At 44.2% G+C, this 20,220-nt stretch overlaps 1 non-coding gene across 1 annotated transcript; it reads left to right on the plus strand.

Moving 5' to 3' along the window:
- The first annotated feature begins 7,888 nt into the window (after positions 1-7,888).
- Positions 7,889-7,970, plus strand: trnas-uga (transfer RNA serine (anticodon UGA)). The gene has a single exon. It is a non-coding gene; the product is annotated as a tRNA-Ser (tRNA).
- Positions 7,971-20,220: the final 12,250 nt, after the last annotated feature.

Consider the following 20,220-nt stretch of genomic DNA (forward strand, 5'->3'; position numbering starts at 1 on the left):
CCTCCATCCCTCCAACCAAGTCCCCGGTCGTGTGAGACAGCAGTGCTAACCACTGAGACACAATGTCCCCTCCCCATCCCCCCAAACCAGGTCCCTAGAACTATGAGACAGACATGCTAACCACTGAGACAACATGCCCCCCTCCCCCAACACCGGGTCCCTGGTACTGAGAGACAGCCGTGCTAACCACTGAGACACTATGCCCCCCTCTCAATCCCCCCAAACCGGTTCCCTGGTTCTGAGAGACAGCCGCGCTAACCACTGAAACACCATGCACCCTCCCCCTCCTCCTGTACCCAAATCCGGATCCCTGGTACTGTGAAACATCCATGCTAACGACTGAGACACAATTCCCCATCCCCGCCCCCTCCCCAAAAATGGAGTCACTGTGCCTAGTTAATACTGGGGAAATGTACATAAAAGTGATGAGCTTAGAGCTATGCTGTTGTGGTCAAAACAGAGACATGGGTTTCTCAGGGGCAGGAATGGTTGCTGGATGTTCCAGGGTTTAGAAAGTTTAAAAAGAATAGGGAGCAGGTAAAAAGAGGAAGGGGTGTAGCACTGCTAATCAGAGAAATTATCACAGCTACAGAAGTTAACATTATCGAGGAAGGTCTGCCTACTGAGTCAGTATGGGCGAAAATTAGGAGCAGTAAGTCAGCAATCACCTCACTAGGGGTTAAATACAACCCCCCCAATAGAAGCAGGGAGATTGAAGAAAGCACAGGTCGGCAGATTTTTGAAAAGTGTGAATGGAATAGGGTAGTTGTAATGGGTGACTAACTTTCCCAATATTGATTGGAACCTCCTTCCACCAGATGATTTGGAAGGAGCTGTTTTTGTAAGGTGTGTTCAAGAGGGTTTCCTAACTCAGTACGTTGACAGGCCGACGAGGGGAGAGACCATTTTGGATTTGGTACTCGGTAATGAGCTGGGGCAGGTGTCTGATCTTGCGGTGGGAGAGCATTTTGGTGATAGTGACCACAACTGCCTCATTTTCTACATAGCCATGGAGAAGGAGAGAAGCAGGCACAATGGGAGGATATTTAGTTGGGGAAAAGGAAACTATGATACTATCATACTGTGTTGAGAAGCATGGACTGGGAGCAACTGTTCCATGGAAAGGCCACTATAAACATGTGGAGACTGTTTAAGGAACAGTTGTTGCGAGTGAGGCACAAATGTGTTCCTCTGAGACAGGCAAGAAAGGGTAAGATAAAGGAACCTGGGATGAGGAGAGCGGATGAGCTTCTCGTCAAAAGAAAGAAGGCCACTTATGTAAGATGTAAGAAGGAAGGGTCTTGCTCAGCTCTAGAGGATTGCAGGCATGCGAGGAAAAAGCTCAAAAATGGTCTGAGGCGAGCCGGGAGGGAGCAGGAAAAAGGCTTGGCAGGAATGATTAGGGAGAATCTAAAGTCATTTTGCACATATGTGACGAATAAGAGAATGATAAAAGAAAGAGTATGGCCGATCAGGGATAGCATAGGGAACTTGTGGATAGAGTCTGAGGAGGTAGGGATAGCGCTAAATGAGTTTTTTGCTCCTGTCTTTACAAACGAAAAGGACTTGTAGTGAATGAAACCATTGAGGAGCAGGTTATCCTGCTGCAACAGATAGATTGAGGAAGCTGATATGTTGAAAATTTTGACAAACATTAATATTAACAAGTCGCCAGGGCAAGACCAGATTTGGCCTCGGCTGCTATGGGAAGTGAGAAATGTGATTGCCTCGCAGCTTGCGAAGATCTTTTCGTCCTCGTTCTCCACCGGATTCGTACCTGAGGACTGGAGGGAGGCAAATGTAATTCCTCTCTTCAAGAAAGGAAATAGGGAAATCCCCGGCAATTACAGACCAGTAAGTCTCATATCTGTCGTCTGCAAGGTGTTAGAAAGGATTCTGAGGGATAGGATTTATGACCATCTGGAAGAGCATGGCTTGATTAAATGCAGTCAGCACGGCTTTGTAAGGGGCAGGTCATGCCTCACGAATCTTATTGAGTTCTTTGAGGATGTTACTAGAAAAGTTGATGAGAGTCGAGCGATGGATGTTGTGTATCTGGACTTCAACAAGGCATTTGATAAGATTCACCATGGTAGGCTCGTTCAGAATGTCAGGAGGAATGGGATACAGGGAAGTTTAGCTGTCTAGATATAGAATTGGCTGGTCGACAGAAGACAGCGAGTGGTTGTGGATGGAAAATGTTCTGCCTGGAAGTCAGTGGTGAATGGTGTTCCACAGGGCTCTGTTCTTGGGCCTCTACTCTTTGTAATTTTTATTAATGACTTGGATGAGGAGATTGAAGAATGGGTTAGCAAGTTTGCAGAGGACACAAAGGTTGCAGGTATCATTGACAGTATACAGGACTGTTGCAGGCTGCAGCACGACATTGCCAGGATTCAGAGATGGGCTGAGAGGTGGTAGATGGAATTCAAACTGGATAAATGCGAGGTGATGCATTTTGAAAGATCGAATCTGAATGTTGAGTACAGGACTAAAGGCAGCATCCTTGGCAGTGTGGAGGAACAGCGGGATCTTGGTGAGCAGGTACATAGATCCCTTAAAATGTCCACACAGGTGAACAATAGCCCAGCACACACACACATCTCTGTCCATAGATCACCACATGGGACACACCGGGAAGTGAACAATAGACCAGCACACACACACACACCTCCCTATCCATGGATCACCACATGGGGCACACTGGGAAGTGAACAAATCCCAGGACACACACAACACTGTCCATGGATCACCACATGGGGCACACCGGCAAGTGAACAATAGCCCTGCGCGCACCTCGCTGTCCATGGATCACCAAACGGGGCACATCGGGAAGTGAACAATAGCCCTGCACACACACACCACCCTGTCCATTGACCACCACATGTGGAACACCGGGAAGCGAGCAATAGCCCAGCACACACACCTCCCTGTCCACGGATCACCACATGGGGCACACTGGGAAGTGAACAATAGCCCAGCACACACACACATCCCTGTCCATAGATCACGACATGGGACACACCGGGAAGTGAACAATAGGCCAGCACACACACACCTCCCTGTCCATGGATCACCACATGGAGCACACTGGGAAGTGAACAATAGCCCAGGACAGACACAAGTGTCCATGGATCATCACATGGGCCACACCGGGAAGTGAACAATAGCCCAGCATACACCTCACTAACCATGGATCACCACATGGTGCACACCGGGAAGTGAACAATAGCCCAGCACACACCCCTGTCCATGATCACCACATGGGGCACACCGGGAGGTGAACAATAGCCCAGCACACACATACACCCCAGTCCATGGATCACCATGTGGGGCACACCGGGAAGTGAACAATAGCCCAGAACACACACACCCCTGTCAATGGATCACCACATGGTGCACACCGGGAAGTGAACAATAACCCAGCACACACACACCCCTGTCAATGGATCACCACATGAGGCACACCGGGAAGTGAACAATAACCCAGCACACACACACCCCTGTCAATGGATCACCACATGGGGCACACCGGGAAGTGAAAACCATCTAAACATACAATCCCTTTTCCATGGGTCACCACATGGGGCACACTGGGAAGTGATCAGCAACCAAACATATCCCCCCACCCCCACGCCCATGGAGCAGTACATGAGATACACCGGGAAGTGAGCAATAGTCAAACACATACCTCCTGTCCATGGATCACCACAGAGGGCACACCATGCAATGAACAACAGCCCAGCACACACCTCCCTGTCCATGGAGTATGACATGTGATACAGGGTGTAAATGTCACGGTGTAAATGACATTGTAAGTGAGAGAGGGGCATTGCGATAGTGAAGCAGTAAGTGTGAGGGGGCCAGGCTGATAGTGACACAGACAATGTGACGGGGCAGTGTTTTAGTGACAAGATACGTGTGAGGCGTCAGTCTGATACTGACACAATAAAAGTGATGGAGTCAGGCTGATAGTGACACAGTAAGTGTGAGGGGTCAGCCTGATAATGACACAATAAGTGTAAGGATTCAGGGTGATAGTAACATGTGAAGCGTGAGGGCGTGATTGAAAGGTATGCAATAAGTGTGTGGCAGTTAGGCTGATGGGGACGCAATAAAATGTCAAAGACTGTGTGAGTGGGTCAGGGTGATAGTGACGCAATAAATGTGAGGAGGTCAGGGTGAGAGTGACGCAGTAAATGAGAGAGGATCAGAGTGAGATTGACACAGTAAGTCTGAGGGGTCAGACTGATATTGACGCAGTAAGTAGGAAGGGGTCAGGCTGAGAATGACACAGTCAGTGTGAGGGGGGGAGAGTTTTAGTTTTCTAGGAAGTGCGAGTCGTCAGACTGAAACTGATACAAAAAGTGTGAGTAGGTCAGGGTGATATTGACGCAATACGTCTGAGGGGTCAGGCTGATAGTGACGCAGTCAGTGTGATGGGGCAGAGTTTTAGGAACATTTTAAATGTGAGGCGTCAGTCTGGTACTGACACAAAAGGTGTGATGGACTCAGGCTGATAGTGACGCAGTAGGTTTTAGAAGTGAGGGTGATATTAACATAGGAGGTGCGTGGGCGTCACTGATAGTGAAGCAATATGTGGCTGTCAAGCCAATAGTGACGCAGTAAAAATGAGGATGTCAAGGTGAAACTGGTGCAGTAAGTGTGAGGATGGCGGAAGGACAGTGATGCAGTAAGTGTGAGTGGTTCACGCTGATATTGAGGCATGCAAGTGTGAGGGGCCAGGTTGACAGTGACGCTGTGTGCCGGCGGGTCCGGCTGATAACATCGCAGAAAATGTGAGTGTCTCAGTGTGACAGTGACGCATGAAGTGTGAGAGGGTCAGGGTGAATATGACAGACAAATTGTGAGGGGGTCAGGTTGATAGTGATGCTGTAATTGTGAGCTTGATCAGCGTGATAGTGAGGGGCTCAGGCTAATAGCGACACAGCAATTGTGAGGGGGGGCAGGGTAGTTGTGACGCAAAACGTGTGAGCGGGTCAGGCTAATAGTGATGCAGTACGTGTGAGGTGTCAGGCCGATAGTGACGCAGTAATGGTAAGAGTGTTGGTGTGCTAGTGACGCAGTAAGTGTGAGCTGCTCAGGATGATAATGACGCAATAAGCGTGAGGTTTCAGGGAGACACCCATGCAATAAGTGTGACGTGTTCGGGGTGACTGTGATGCAGACACTTTGAGGGTGTCAGATTGAGAGTGACACAGGAAATGTGAGGGGACAGGTTGAGAGTGACACTGTAAGTGTAAGATGTCAGGCTGATAATGATATACTAATTGTGATGGAGTCAGGATAATAGTGGTGCAATGAGCATGAGTTGTCAGGGTGATAGTGACACACACGGTGTGAGTGGGATAGAGTTATAGTGATGCAGCAAGTATGAGGAGGTCAGAGTGATAGTGTGCAAGGTCTGGCTGAAGGTGACGCCAGAAGAGTGAAAGGTTTAGTGTGATCTGGACGCACTAAGTTTGGGGGGTCAAGGTGATAGTGATGCTGTAGGTATGAGTGGATCAGTCTGATAGTGACACAGTACACTTGAAGGGATCAGGTTGGTAGTGATGCAGTAAGCGTGAGGGGGTCAGGCTGATATTGATGCACTAAGTGAGAGAATGTCAAGGTGATGGTGATGCATTAAGTGTGAGCAGGTTAGAGAGAGAGTGACGCCGTTAGTGAGTGGGGTTTGGCTGAAAGGGATGCAGTCGGTGCGCATGTGTCAGGGTGTGAGTGATGCAGGAATTATGAGGGTGCCAGAGGGATAGTGACGCTTTAAGTATGAGGGGGTCAGAGTGATTGTGATGCAGTAATTCTGAGGTGATCAGAGAGATACCAACGCAGTAAGCATGAGGGGGTCAGGCTGTTAGTGACGCTGTCAGTGTGAGTGTTGAAGCTCATAGTGAAGCAGTAGGTGTGAGGTGGTCAGTGTGATTGTGGCGCAGTAAATGTGAGAGGGTCAAGGTGATAGTGACATAGTAAGTTTGAGGAAGCAGTGTTGTTGTGACACGGTAAGTGTGAGGCGTTAGTCTGGTACTTAAATAATAAATGTGATGGAGTCAGGCTGACAGTGAAACAGTAAGTGTAAGGTATCAGGGTAATAGTAACATAGGAAGTGTAAGGGTGTGACTGATAGTGACAAAGTAAGTGTTGGCAGTCAGGCTGATAGTGACGCAGTCAAAATGGGGGTCTCGAAGTGAAAGTGGCGCAGTAAATGTGAGGACGCCAGATGGATAGTGATGCAGTAAGTTTGAGGGATTCACGCTGATATTAAGGCGGTAAGTGTGAGGTGTCAGGTCCATAGTGATGCAGGAAGTGTCGGCAGGTCAGGCTGATAGTGATGCATTCTTAGACCAAATATCCAAAGCTCACTGTCGTGCTGAATAGCGAGACTTCTAAAGTCTAAGACAAAAATCAATTGTTCTCATCCTAGTCATAATTCACAATGCTTCATTTGAAAATTGTCCTCTCCTGCTTCTAGATTCACCAATGAGGGAACAAAATTTAATTGCACCACCCTGTTTATCTCTTCAAATATTTTGCAACTCTAAATGAGATTACCTCTCTTGTTTTGAAACTGTTAAAAAAAGACCGGATTTGCCCAATTTCAATTCACAGGACTAACGTTCATCCATGATATCAAGACTAATCACCATTCGTGGTATTCATCATATGGCATTAGTATCTTTCCTAAATTGAGGATTATAATTCCTCATACTGTAGTCCAAGTGCGGTGGAAATGAGCCACAATACATTGGAAATAATGCTTCGTTCTCGTGCCCTGAAATCCTTCTGCAGCTTTCACAACAGACTTCTACAACTGCTACTAGACTTCAATGACTTATTAAAAACTTCTCCAAGATGCAATTCTAAAAATCTGTACATCAGACTTTCTACTTCAAACCTTTGATAAATAATCTCCACACATTTCCCTCCTGACAAGTGTGATAAAGTCAAATCCTTGCTATTTATTAAATCATGAGGGACATGGATAGGTTGACTCATCAAGGTGTTTTCCTGCTGTTGAGGAATTCAAAATTTAGAAAACATTGTTTTACAATTAGTGGATAAGGATTTAAAAGGGACGTCAGGGGCAACTTTTTCAGTCGTGTCCAGAATGAGCTGCCAGAGAAATTGTTGGAGACTGGTACAACTGTAACATTTAATGGCATCTGGATGGATATATGAGTAACAAGGTTTAGAGGGATGTGGGCCAAATGTTGGCAAATGGGACCTATTAATTTAGGATAACTGTCCACCATGGTCAAGTTGGAAAGAAGGGCCACTTTCCATGTTGTTCAAGGACTTGATGAATCTAGAACAACCGCAAAAACTTTGCAAATAATTCCGTCAAGACGATTTCAAGTTCCAAATCTTCAGTCAATCTGCCTCTCGTGTGCTCACAAGTTCATTCCCTGATGTCAGAACTTACGGATTAGTTGCTGGATACATTTCTGTAAATTGGTTCTGCGTTCTTTCAAATTCCGATTTTATTTTTACGAATGTAGCTACTGTTTATGGACTTAGCATCAATATTTCTAATACCATATTTCGATGAATATTAAAACACAACAGCATATCTACTTTGGCACCAGATGATGAGCAATTGAGTCAAAATCGATCGGACGCAGTGAGACAATGATCCTCGTTCGTGTGATGTACATCCGTGACTATATAATTCGACGAAGAATTATTCCCTCAACTTCAGCTGTGTCAGGATCTAGGTTGCGGTGAAAGCCTGTCAATCTGCTAAGGTAACGTTCGTCTGGGTCTCTGCAAAGGATTTGGCGATATCTTTGGGTCTTGATAATTTGTTATTCAAACAAATTACGTATTTCATGAATTCAGTTCTTTTACTATGGAAATTGGCAGTCTGGTTGTAGCTGTGATGGCCGAGAGGTTAAGGCGTTGGATTTGAAACCCAATGGGGTCTCCCTGCGCAAGTTCGAATCCTGCTCACAGCGTTGAATCGTTTAAAAGTCATTAATTCATTTGCAGAATTTGGATTTCATGGAGCTTGAGCTTTGCAAAACAAGAAGCAATGCAATACATTTACCTGCAGGTGATGAATTTGTTTTCAGGATCAGTTGAAAGTCAAGCTGAGAAATTTCAACCTAATTTACAGCTGACTCTCAAGGCCAATAATCTATTATATCAGCAGTCAATGAATTAGAAAAAGCAACTCCATGTGTGGAAAGGAACTCGACTGGTCCAGGTTCCTGGCTTGAGGTGTGATAAGGCAAGGCGATATCAGTGGAGTAGAATTTTCAGGAAATATTAGAAATGGAATGTTAACGGTCTTCTGCTAGCCACATTCGTAAGAAACTGTGCATTAAGAACTGAAATTGAAAATTAACGATGAAAATCAGACTTAGCCCTCTGCTTGTGGGGTAGCATTGTTCAGAACAATAGGTTGTTGCTGAGACTAAAATTGACCAAAATAATCGATGGGGATCTTATCCACGACCTCCGTTGGAGCAGTTGGTGTGGAGAGTTCAGCTTGAAGAACCAAGTGCCAATTATTCATCTTGGCTGTCTGAATTGCTTCGTGACACAAACTCCCAGTTTAATGAAAAAACCTTTGCTATCAGAACTAGATCTTTTCATGCCAGCATGTTCCGATATGAGAAGACACTCCATGGAGTAGATGTGACTTAAATTTTGACTCTAACGTCAGAGATGTTGACACATTTCTGCACCAAAACAGCACTACCATTGGTATCAAATCAAACTGAACACAGGTCGAGTTCACTTAGACATTTCCTTTCTGCAGACTCTGCCAATGGACGTTCAGGCCCGATGTAGGAATAGGGCGTGGTGACATGGGTTCGCAAGTGGATCACTTCATTCTTGCTCACGATCCATTAACCGTAATTCATTTTGAACTTCTTAGCCATCAGCATGATAAATGTTACATAATGCATAGGTTTGCTTCTCGAAAGAAAGAACGAAATCTTATTCAATGCAGACGCAAATTCAAGTTGTCCCTGGTCAACCAGAAGACAGATATCGCGAAACAAAGTGAATACAGAAAACAATCAATGTTTTCTGGGAGTCAAAAAGATGTATTGGAAGAACGGAAACATATATTTGGAACAAAAGTTACATACCACTTCCAGACTAAATGTTCTTGAACCGTTATCTTAATTTGACCTTCATGTCCACCGTTGCTGCAAAAAAATATCTTAACAACTCAGAACTTTGTGTTCTTTGATATTGTCTCCTTCATGTTTCTCTTGATTTTGAAACTAAAACCGAGCAATAGCAATGCACCCTATTTCACTTGCAAAGATCAGAAGAAGATCAATTTATAAGAGAACAGAAATAAAGCTACGTCTGTTTTCCGAGAGAAAACACAGTTACCATTTCGACTCCAAAAAGTCTTCTTCAGAAGTCTGTGCAATGAACTCGAAATAGTAGACCGAAAACGAACAGAAAAGCCATAATGTCGCGAATACACCACCCGCAAGCGCATCAAGTCCTACTCGAATATGCCGTATTACTACTCTCAACATTAGTGGAGAACGGAACAAAGCTCATTCTGCAGTTGTCAACCTGTGATGACGTAGTTTGTAAAGTGAGAAATATGATTAGGTAACAAGCGGGATGATCAGAAATCTGAAAAAAGCAAGTACGTGCTTTGCTTTGAAGAAGGTTGCCAGTGATGAAAATGGAAATTAACTACAGTGAGGGGGGCTTAATACTCAGAATCGTTGCAACACACAGGGACACAATTCTTTTTGCTGGGTTTCTGTTCTGCCATTTTATAATCACGACTGCTGTCGGGTTTGGTTTCCATTCCAGGTTTCGGTGACTGCCTGATGGAAGTTTGCACATTCGCCCAATTACTGTGTGGTAGCTCTGGTTTGCTGCCACATTCTAAACATTTGCAGGGTATTTGGATTCGCCATTGAACGCACACGGTTACAGAGACAGTGATGTGGAGAGTGTCTGGATAGGACGTAATTCAGAGGATTTTTGTGAAGTTAAATAGACAGAATGGGGTTAGTCTGCTGTTTCCTGGGTGAGCTACATGGACAGAGAGGGGTCAGGGTATGCTTCCCTGCGGGAGATACATTGACAGATTTGGATTAGTTGCTCTTACCTGTGTCAGTCACGCAGATACATTAGGGTCAGTCTGCCCTTCGCTGGGCGAATTTCTTTCACAGAGTGGTGACAGTCTGCTCTTCCCTGCCTGAGTGAAACAGAAAGAGCGGGGTCAGTATTCTCTTCCCTCGATAATTTATGTTGACAGTCTGGCTTCCGTCTGCTCTTCTCTGGCGAGTTACATTGGTAGAGTGGGGTTAGTGTTCATTCATTGGGTGAGTGCCATAGACAGAATGGGATCAGTCTGCTCTTCCCTGAGTGAATTACATTTATTGAGTGGGGTCAGACTAAACTTCACTGAATGACTTATATTCACTGTATGGGATGAGTCTGCTGAGTTACGCTGAGAGTGTGGGGTCAGTCTGCCCTTCCCTCGGTGAGTAACACTGACTGAGTGGCGTCAGTTTGCTCAACCTTCAGTCAGTTCCATTGACAGAGTGGCATCAGTTTACTCTTTCCTGTGCGAGTTACATTGAAAGAGTGGCGTCAGTCTGCTTTTCACGGAGTGAGTTATTTGGACAGTGTGGGATCAGTCTGCTCTTCCCTGGGTGAGTTGCATTAAAAGAGTGGCGTCAGTCTGCTCTTTCTTGGGTGAGTTGCATTGACAGAATGGGGTCAGTCTGCAATTTCCTAATTGTGTTAAAATGATTGCATGAGGTCAGAGTGCTCTTCCCTTATTGAGTCTCATTGACAGATTGGGCTTCATCTGCTCTTCGCTGGGAGAGTCATATTAACAGAATGGGGTCAGTCTGCTCCTTTCTGAGTGAGGAATATCACAGAGTGCACTCAGTCTGTTCTTCCCTGGGTGAGCTACATTAAGAGAGTGGTGTCAGTCTGCTCCTCCGCGGGCGTGTTACTTTCTCAGAGTCGTGACAGTCTGCTCTTCTGTGTCTGAGTTTAACAGCAAGTATTGTTTCATTACTGTCTTCACTGGATGATTCACATAGACAGAATAGAATAAGTCTTCTCTTCTCTGAGTGAGTTATTTGACAGAGTGGGGTCAGGCTCGTCTCCCTGCTTGTGTTTCGTTGACAGAATCAGATCAGCCGGCTCTTTCCTGGATGAGTGACAGAGACAGAATGGGTACAGCCTGCTCTTCTCTGAGTGAGTTACGTTGACAGAGTGGCATCAGTCTGCTCTTTCTTGGATAATTTTTTCTGACTGAGTGGTATCAGTCTGCCATTTGCTGCGTGAGTTACATATAAAGTGTTGGGTCTGTCTGCTCTTCCCTGGATGACTAACATTGACAGAGTGGCGTCAGTCTACTCTTCCCTGGGTGAGTTACATTAACAGAGTGCGGTCAGGCCATAATTTCCTCGTTGAGTTACATTGATCGTGTGATGTCAGACTTCTGTCCCCTGATTGAGTTACATTGACAGAGTGGGGTCCATCTGCTCTTCCCTGGCTGAGTTACGTTAGCAGTTTGGGGTCTGTCTGCTCTCCGCAATCCAGGAACTCCATCACTAGCGGTTTCTTGTCAGTACCTCCATACTAAGGATTTGAGGAGTTAACAAAAGAAACTCGTCCCCTACATCTTTGGGATAATTAGGGATGGGCAGTGAATCTTATCTCATTGAAAGACAACTGTGTCCCAGAAATGCATTTCTAATAATTGCATGTTCTAATTCGACACTGCAAGCGGTCGGGAATAACTTGAGGAGAGGTGCAGGGTAGAATAATTAATGTAAAATGCACTGATGCCTAGGAGACATAACACAAGATGTGAGTGTGGAGCTGATGGTGCAAGGCTCAGTGTCAGTGCTATTGGTTCAGCATTTATTGCTCACTGTTCGCAATGACTCACACATCACTGCTGTCAATTCACAACAATGAGCCTGATCATCTTGGTTTGAAAATCCCTGCGTGTGTATTAACGTGGTTAATGGGACGTGAGAGGAGATGAGCACATCCTCTTTATTCTGTCAGTTTAAACAGACGAAAATATCTGTTGGATGCCAAAGCAAGAGGATACTGTCTTTTTCTGTGCCTTTTTAGTGGGGCATGCTCAGCATTGAAACGTCTATTTTTGCACAAGCAGAGGTTGATTGCCATTCATACTGAGCAACATTAATACAGAAAACGCGTTTTCGAATTCCTGTGATCAAGTGGTTCAGGCATTGCACATATGGACGAGAAATCTGACTTTTAACGTGGCGCCATGGCTTAGCTGGTGAAAGCAGCTCCCATTACACTGGTGCCTGCTCATTGTATTGAAAGATCCTTATTTATCTCAAGTTTCCTGTTTGAATTGCTGGACATTCTGATTTCGCATTCTGGCTTCATTTTCCTGGTTTAAATCCAGTAGTGTATGTTGCTCTTTTCAACTACTATTTTAACCTGGAGATTCTTCCCGCAGTTCCCCAAGCACGTCTGCTTCTCATCCTCTTATTCTCATGCCTTCATTCCCAGTTTTGTGGTCATTAAGTGGTGAGGCAGGAGACACTGCAGCATTCCCGGGAAATGTTGTGGTAATGGCACTGACACCACGACATGATCACCCTCATTCTCTGCTGTCACCATTCATTCGTTGTACACCAACAGTAAATGCATCGTTATTCTTCTCCAGCTATCATGTAATTACTTTCTTTTTCTGTTGGATAAGGAAATCAACTTTAACTTCCAAAGGGTCTTTAGATTTTGAGGAAGAAATGTCTCCTTGCCTCAAATCGAAGTGACAGACGCATTATACAGAGAATGTGAGACTACTTCGACCGACTCCAGCTAGGCGTCAGAAAGCCTCTCAGCAGTTCGAATCTCAAACTGTCTCTGAATGTCAGGCTTTTTCAAGAGCAGAAATGGGAATTGAGGGAGATGGAAAGCCAGACAGTCGGAGAATGTGAAAAAGGCCCAGGAGGATAGAGAGACAAATATAGAAAAAACAAAGACACATAATGAGGCAGACACTGAAAGAAACAATTCTCCATCCGGCGTGACTGCTAAATAACGGGAACTAAAAGGAAATGTAGCCAATAAAACATAGCCTTCCACCAGCTCAGGAGAATGAAAGTAGCATGATAGCTGATTAAGTCCTTTTAAGATTGTAAATTCGATGTTTGAAAGCTCAAGACTGATTTTGATAAATATCCTGATTCGACAGGTAAGATTATCATTTTCCCAACAGTATAACCTAGAAATCTATAACTAACCTGTTTCCTGTCCATCTTAAGAAAAAAAAAACCTGTTTCTCTCCACAGAAGTTGCCAGTTGTAGCGGGTTTCTCTGTCAATTCTCGGTTTTAGTTCATATTTCCAAAACCTGTATCTTTTTGATATTTGATAACCTGCATTACCAGGTTCGGACCAGTGGTAAGAAATACTGGTACCACGATATATTTGCACAATAAAACATGCATTCCCTGTCCGAGTATAAAACCAACACTATTGCGGTTAGAGTTCCAAATCCTAACTACAAGAATACACGGAATGAAGACAGACGCTCTTGCACTTATTCTCAATGAAATGGATTTTCAATTTCATTTCTGATCAGTTTCACTGCAGATTGGTTTCTACTCGTCTTCAAGTTTTGCAGAATGGAAAATCCCATTTGGCCCATGGAGCAGTCTGGTTTAAAGACATTCATCTATTCTATTCCCAGTTTCCAGCTTTGGTCCATAACCTTATGTGTTCTGATGTTTCCAGTGCAAATGGCAGTGAGGTTCTCGCTTTGATCTGAGATGACACAACAAATGGATTGAAGTTTGACATAGTCACACTGTGTTATTACCCACGTCGTGTCTCCCACAGAAAGAGACACACAGACGCATTCCTCAAGAGTGGCAGAGTTCTCAGGATTTGACCAGCTCCTTGAGCTTCACTTCAGATGTCCGCTCCAACATGCAAGTTCAACCGCCAAAAGGCAGCTTTTGTTTAAACCAAAGCCAGTTCTATAGACAATGAGCGACGTTGATCTGAGCTAGAATTTGAATTGGACGAAAGAAACTGTAAATTCGAAAACCCAAACCCTTCCGTTCCTGACAGACAACAGGAATGAACTAGCACGCTGCCTCCTCGTGATTTTAAATGCGAACCGATAATCCCCTAATTCGACATCAGGCGTGTTACCAATTCCGTCACTGACCCAAAGACCAGGTCTGGCTGTGACAGTTTGTATATAGGTAATGTAAACGTCCACATCAGGGAAACAGCATTCACAAGGTGAAAAATCAGCAAACATAATCACCACCACTGTTTCACTTGGAATGCCCCACTCTGTGAAACATTTCCTTTCACTGTACTTTCATACTTGAAGTTTTTTACCTTCCAGAGCCTGAACTAATTCAGCGAGAACCCACTGGTCATTTCGGGCCCGTCATCCGGAATGAGGCGAGTTGAACGGTGCCTTTCTTGCTGCCAACACATCAGCGCAGCTCAAAACGAGCTCGTGTTAGCATCAGTCTTTACTTAACTTGCTGCAGTATATCTGCTGAACAACATCAGATTATCACAGCATTGCCTTCTTCACATTGAAACCAAGGGTGATAATATGAACCGATTTGGAGACTTGGAGAGAGAAACACTGCTGACGAAGACGATTATCCAGGACGTGAAGAGCAGGCACTAGAGTTTGTACAGGTCACAAAGGCTACTGCAGTATCAATGGACATTCCTGCAAACGTGTCTGAGTTTGCAATGCCCAGAACAGGCTTTCATTCCCAGTCAGGAAATGAAGATTTAATTCTCTTCTTGTGAATTATCCGAATGAAAACTAAATCCTGGTTGCACGCAGAAAACACACACGGATCCTGCCAGAACAATTCACTGATCGATCAGCATCTGTCTGAAAGGACAATGGCAGCAAATACAAGTGAAAGCTATCACCGCAATTACCCCTCAAAGGTTCTCGCGTTTCCCAGTTGAAAATATTTCGCTGTTTCTTCAATGTCACTACGTCTAAATCCTTGTCTCATGCCATCATGCCTGTACCCCGCTACTGAGGACATCCAGGGTTCTGCGGAGTAACTCAAAATCTCAATCTCTCGAGTAATTAGGGATTGATGGTGCATCCCATCACATTGAGCAATGACTTTGTCCCAGTAATACGTTTCCAAAAGCTGCAGATTCTAAGGGAACACTTACAAGCTGAGGGGAATAAGTTGTGATTCGGAGATGCCGGTGTTGGACTGGGGTGTACAAGTCAAAAATCACACAACACCAGGTTATAGTCCAACAGGTTTAATTGCAAGCACACTAGCTTTCGGAGCGATGATCCTTCATCAGGTGGACGGCTCGATCGTAACACAGAATTTATAGCAAAAATTTGCAGTGTTATGTAACTGAAATTATACATTGAAGAATTGATTGTCTGTTAAGCCATTCATCTGTTGAAAGAAGTGAAACTATTACTGTATTCTATGTGTAAATCACAAAACCATTTTTTTAAAGTTGCATTCTCGGGTTAGCTGTTAACAATGGTAATAGCTAGACAATATGTTGAAGGTGTTAGCCCCCTGTGTTCTCTGTCTATGACCTGATGTTTAGATTGATTCCAATCCAAAAAGTGAGATAACAGAGTTTTACATGATTTCATGCAGTTTTTGAGCTCAGAGTTCTACATGAATGTATGTGGTTTCTGAGCAAAGTGCAATGTAACTCTGAAAGTACCAAAAAAATTCACCACACAAAACATATGTGTGCATGTGGGTCTTTGTCTGTGTGTGTGTCTCCAGCGAAACCAAAAACTGACAACTCATGAACAGAAGCAGAACTGACAAAGAGAACATATTTTCAGACGCACGGACTCATGAATGCTGTCTGTGAGGCAGAGCGAGTCGTCTGGGTCATGAGCTGCTCACACAAATTGCAGTGACGCAATTCCAAATGGTGCTTACAACGTACTGGCGCCTTAGAGCACCAATACTTCCAGGAAAGTGCTCAAGTAACATGAATCAGAACTGACTAACAATGAACCATGAAAAGTGAAGATTACCAATTACAGTCTCGATTAGATGAGGTGAACAATTGGGCTGATGTCTCCACCAGATCGAGAGTACCAATCACCAGCCTCTCTCATCAGGACAGAAATTAAGGAAATTAAGGGAAAAGTAACCAAGTTTCATATCGCAATTTCCCTCCTTTTCGCAATCACAACAGAAAACTGCGAGCAGATTTAATGTAGAACCTATTTTCACATCAACAGGGAAAGATATATCTCCATTCACTTTCAGAGAAACGGTGAAAAATGCAAATTGTCTGGAATATGAAAGATTCGCGCAGCCTGTTTTTGATTCGCATATTATGATGGTGGCCTTTCACCTGGAGGGGAACGTGACAACTGCAGCAGAAGGGGAAACCAGCGTGGGCACTGACATGTTGGTTGTTTTCTGCTGTGCCACATCACAGCCGGGTTCGAAGAAATGACTGTTTTTGTTTTTCTGTTCAACTTTAACAAAGCTCATCCCTGCAAAACGTTGCCAGCTTAATCCATTAGCACACGTGGCCGCGCAGGGATACAAACACAAGCCTTGTTAAGAAGTGGAATCTGAAATCAGAGTCTCAGCTTGCTCAGCCACGCGAGCACAGAGGCCAAAACCGGAAACCCAAGAGCATGTACCTGATGATAACCTGCAGCATACTTACAGCAACTGCACCAGTTCTGCAGAATAAGCAGTGGGAAGGAATTGCTCTATCTGAGCGGTCGTGCTTGTTGTTCTCATCAGCAAATATGGCTTTGAATTTGCTAGCCCATATCTGCTGCCATGCTGAAACGGAATGCAATTCCGATTAGTCGCTGTGTGAAACTTTGCTCATTCTCTCTCCTCAGATAAAGTGATCACTGGAGATGATGAATTCTGCTCCTGCCAGAAACGCCGACTCTCCTGCTGCTCAGATGAACTGAAAAACTGGTTTAGCATTGGAATCCGAGAATGGCAGAACAAGTAGCAAGAGTATTCGAAACCCAGAGCCAATAAGAGTTCCAACTTTCATTTTATTTCTCCATAATAGTGCATTATCCAGCAGAGCCAAGAGCAACTGCCACCTGGTTGCAAGCTGAGTTGGAAACATATGTGGGAATCAAGGACATGTGACTCACTTATTGTCGGTAAATAAAACAGTTCTCACTTTGAGGTGTGCAAAAATTAGTTCCTACACATATTCAGGGAAGGTCAAAGGCGATCTGAGATGACAAAGAGGTGGTCACTGTTCGTGATTGCTCTTTGTTCGATTGTGAAAAGGTTTCCCGCTTTAGTCACATTCACGTTTCTTGTTGATGACTGAATCAGACAGAAGGTGTTTCACCAGAGCTGCACGTGACTTGCATTCCTCTCCCTAGCTGTCATACTTTCCTGGAACTCTGCGAGAACAAGAAAACAAAATACATACTGTCATTCGGCAGCCTGTCTGTGATTTCCTCATTTTCAGTTACAACATGGCTTAGACTTCAGGCCACACGGTAATATTAGTAACAGCAAGAGAACAAGAGTCGATAGTTCATCTGTGCCTGTAAATCTTTTCATTCTGAATGAACTGTATCCGTGTCTGCTGCTTCCAAACTCGAATATGTGAACTGCTCCAAACTATGATTGAGGATTTCTGGTTTTGGTTGACACACGTTGAGAAACGCCAGACAGAATTCAAATGAAGCTTTCAGAGCATATTTTCGGATGCATTTGACAGAGACTAACATCATGAATCCAGTGTTCCCTGTGATAGAAGGAAATGAATGCTCTCCTTGTTACTGATCCGGGACACCTTCGCATGTAAAGCAAATGCGGTACTGTTGTTACAGAAAGGATCATTGCCCGGTAACTGTGTCCTTAAAGTGGACATGAATGAAAAAATAAAGAATACCATGTTGAAATATCCAGGAAATATTGGCTGAAAAGGCACAGTCAATATTCCCTGCAGCGCCAAGACAGAGGAACATACGTAACTGCACTCTTAAACAGGATGGCCAGCAGTGATTTAAACATCGCCACAAATGAAGGACCACTGCAAATAGAAATTTGAAAATGAAATTCACGCAGCAGGTATTCGGAATTATATTCTTTCCACCGCTACAGTAGTATTGGGCGAGTAAATTCAAAACAAGGCTTGCTGATGAGTATGCAATAAAGCCCCGTCAATCATGATATGAAAGACTGTCGTCCGTAAAGAGGGAACGACAATGTTTCTTCTAAGCTTGGTACTGGGCCACTTTCGCACAAACTGATACTGCTACTCTCCAGAAAATATCAGGGCTCGCGGCATGCACTCTTAGAAATGGTGTCCATCAGTGCTGGAAACATCCCTGCATATTTAGAGCAAGGAAGAATATATATCGAATAAAAGCGTAGATGGCAATTAATTGGACTTATATTCCCTTTCGCCAGCTTGAATGTGCGGGAATATACAGAGTAAGGTTTACTGACCACGTCAAAAAGCAATTTCATTTGTTGATTCTGAAACAGAAGATGGGAGTGATCCTGGACCAATCAGCTCTCCCATGTTCTAGGAATATTTGAATTACCCGTTCAATCAGATCACGTTTGTCCCACACTGAAACCTCAGAATCCTTCCCCACCCCCTCCCTCGTTACTGGCAATAAACTGTTCATACATAAACTTACATGAGCACACAACAAGAACAATTGCAAAACGTTCAGGGAGAGCTCCGTTCCGTTCCATCAGCACATTCTGAATCAGTTAATTGTTGTTCAGGACCCATGAGACATTAAGCCGTCTCTGTCAGACCACGAACAAATGGCCATTCGCTTTCTGTGTCTTTGAACACTTTGGTTGGTGCACGGATGTAGTGGAATCTCACGTTTTGAAATGGACATCATTCATAGTATTTTCAGCTGCACTGATAAAGTTGTCTCTGGCGGTTCCAGTAAAGTGCAGACAGTTTTCACTCAGAAACCGACATGTGATCAAAGCAGTAGGACATATGTGTCAACGAAAGCAACAAGAATGCTCCACCAGCGTTGGTTTGCAATTCTGCATGTGGAACGAAGAGCTGGAACTCTATTAAACAGTGAAAACGACTATTATGGGGCTTGGACGCACGACCCTCTGATTAAACACCTCATATTTCATCGAACTGAGATATCCAGGCTTGGCACACGACGAATTAGTTGGCTATTTCATTCTGAGCATAATTTACCTGGCACAGCAATTTGCAAAGATCCAGCTCATTCCTCCCAATCACAAAGAACATAATTCACATCTTTCACTTTTGTTATTTCTTCAAAACATTACAATCTATTTAACACTTGTCCCAGCATTAAAGATTCACCCCGAATATTTTCATACGAAGTGATTTCCAGTCAATCTGGCAGACAGCAAATCAGTCGGAAAATTACCTTAGGAAACCAAATCATTTCCGTTTACAGTGTTGGGAATTTCCCATCTGCTGACGAGACAGAGTCCTCACAATCCAAATTTTCTTCGTTCTTCCTGCCTAAAACGTTTACCACTTCTTATTTTCAAGACAGGAGTTTTGTTTATAACACGTTCCAAGAACAGGAACAATCTTCCAATCTCCTGAAGCCGTTTCCAATTTAAAATGGAAGTTTTGTTCCTTTCCCACGGGAAGAGCATTTAATGAGAAAGGAGTTTCCACGAGCTGAGTCCCAGGGTTTGGCAGGAAGCCCTTATTGAAGCTGCAGTGGCCGCTTTCAGTTGGCATCGGCGGAATTGGAGGACATGGTGTCGTATTCTGCTGCGTGTAACCGTCTTGCTCCCTGTGGACTCGGGGTAAATCATGGATGAGTTTTCGGAACAACACTGCCTTCCAGTCTGTGGCCATCTGCTATGTAAGGAAATAGAAACAGAGTTATTTGTTCAGTTCGAAGTCCTGGGCAATGTGAAAGATGGAACATTTCTGATACAAAATTGGAGACTGAGAAAATGGTTGGAGAGGAAGTAATAAGAGAGAAGCTGAATATAAAGTTGGAAGTCAGGAGACATTCAATAAAAATGAAGAGTGTGCAAAAGCAGGTGGAGATGGACATGGAAAAGAAATGCCACTAGTCCCGAAGTCTTAAATCTATTTATATTTCCAAGATGCTACCAGACCTGTTGAGAGTTTCCAGTAATTTCATTTGTTGGTTTAGAAACAGAAGATGGCAGTGATCCTGGAACAAATAGCTCTCTCGTGCTCTGGGGTTATTTGACTTACTGTGTCGATG

This window comes from Chiloscyllium punctatum, chromosome 27 (assembly GCF_047496795.1).
Source record: "Chiloscyllium punctatum isolate Juve2018m chromosome 27, sChiPun1.3, whole genome shotgun sequence".
NCBI lineage: Eukaryota > Metazoa > Chordata > Chondrichthyes > Orectolobiformes > Hemiscylliidae > Chiloscyllium > Chiloscyllium punctatum.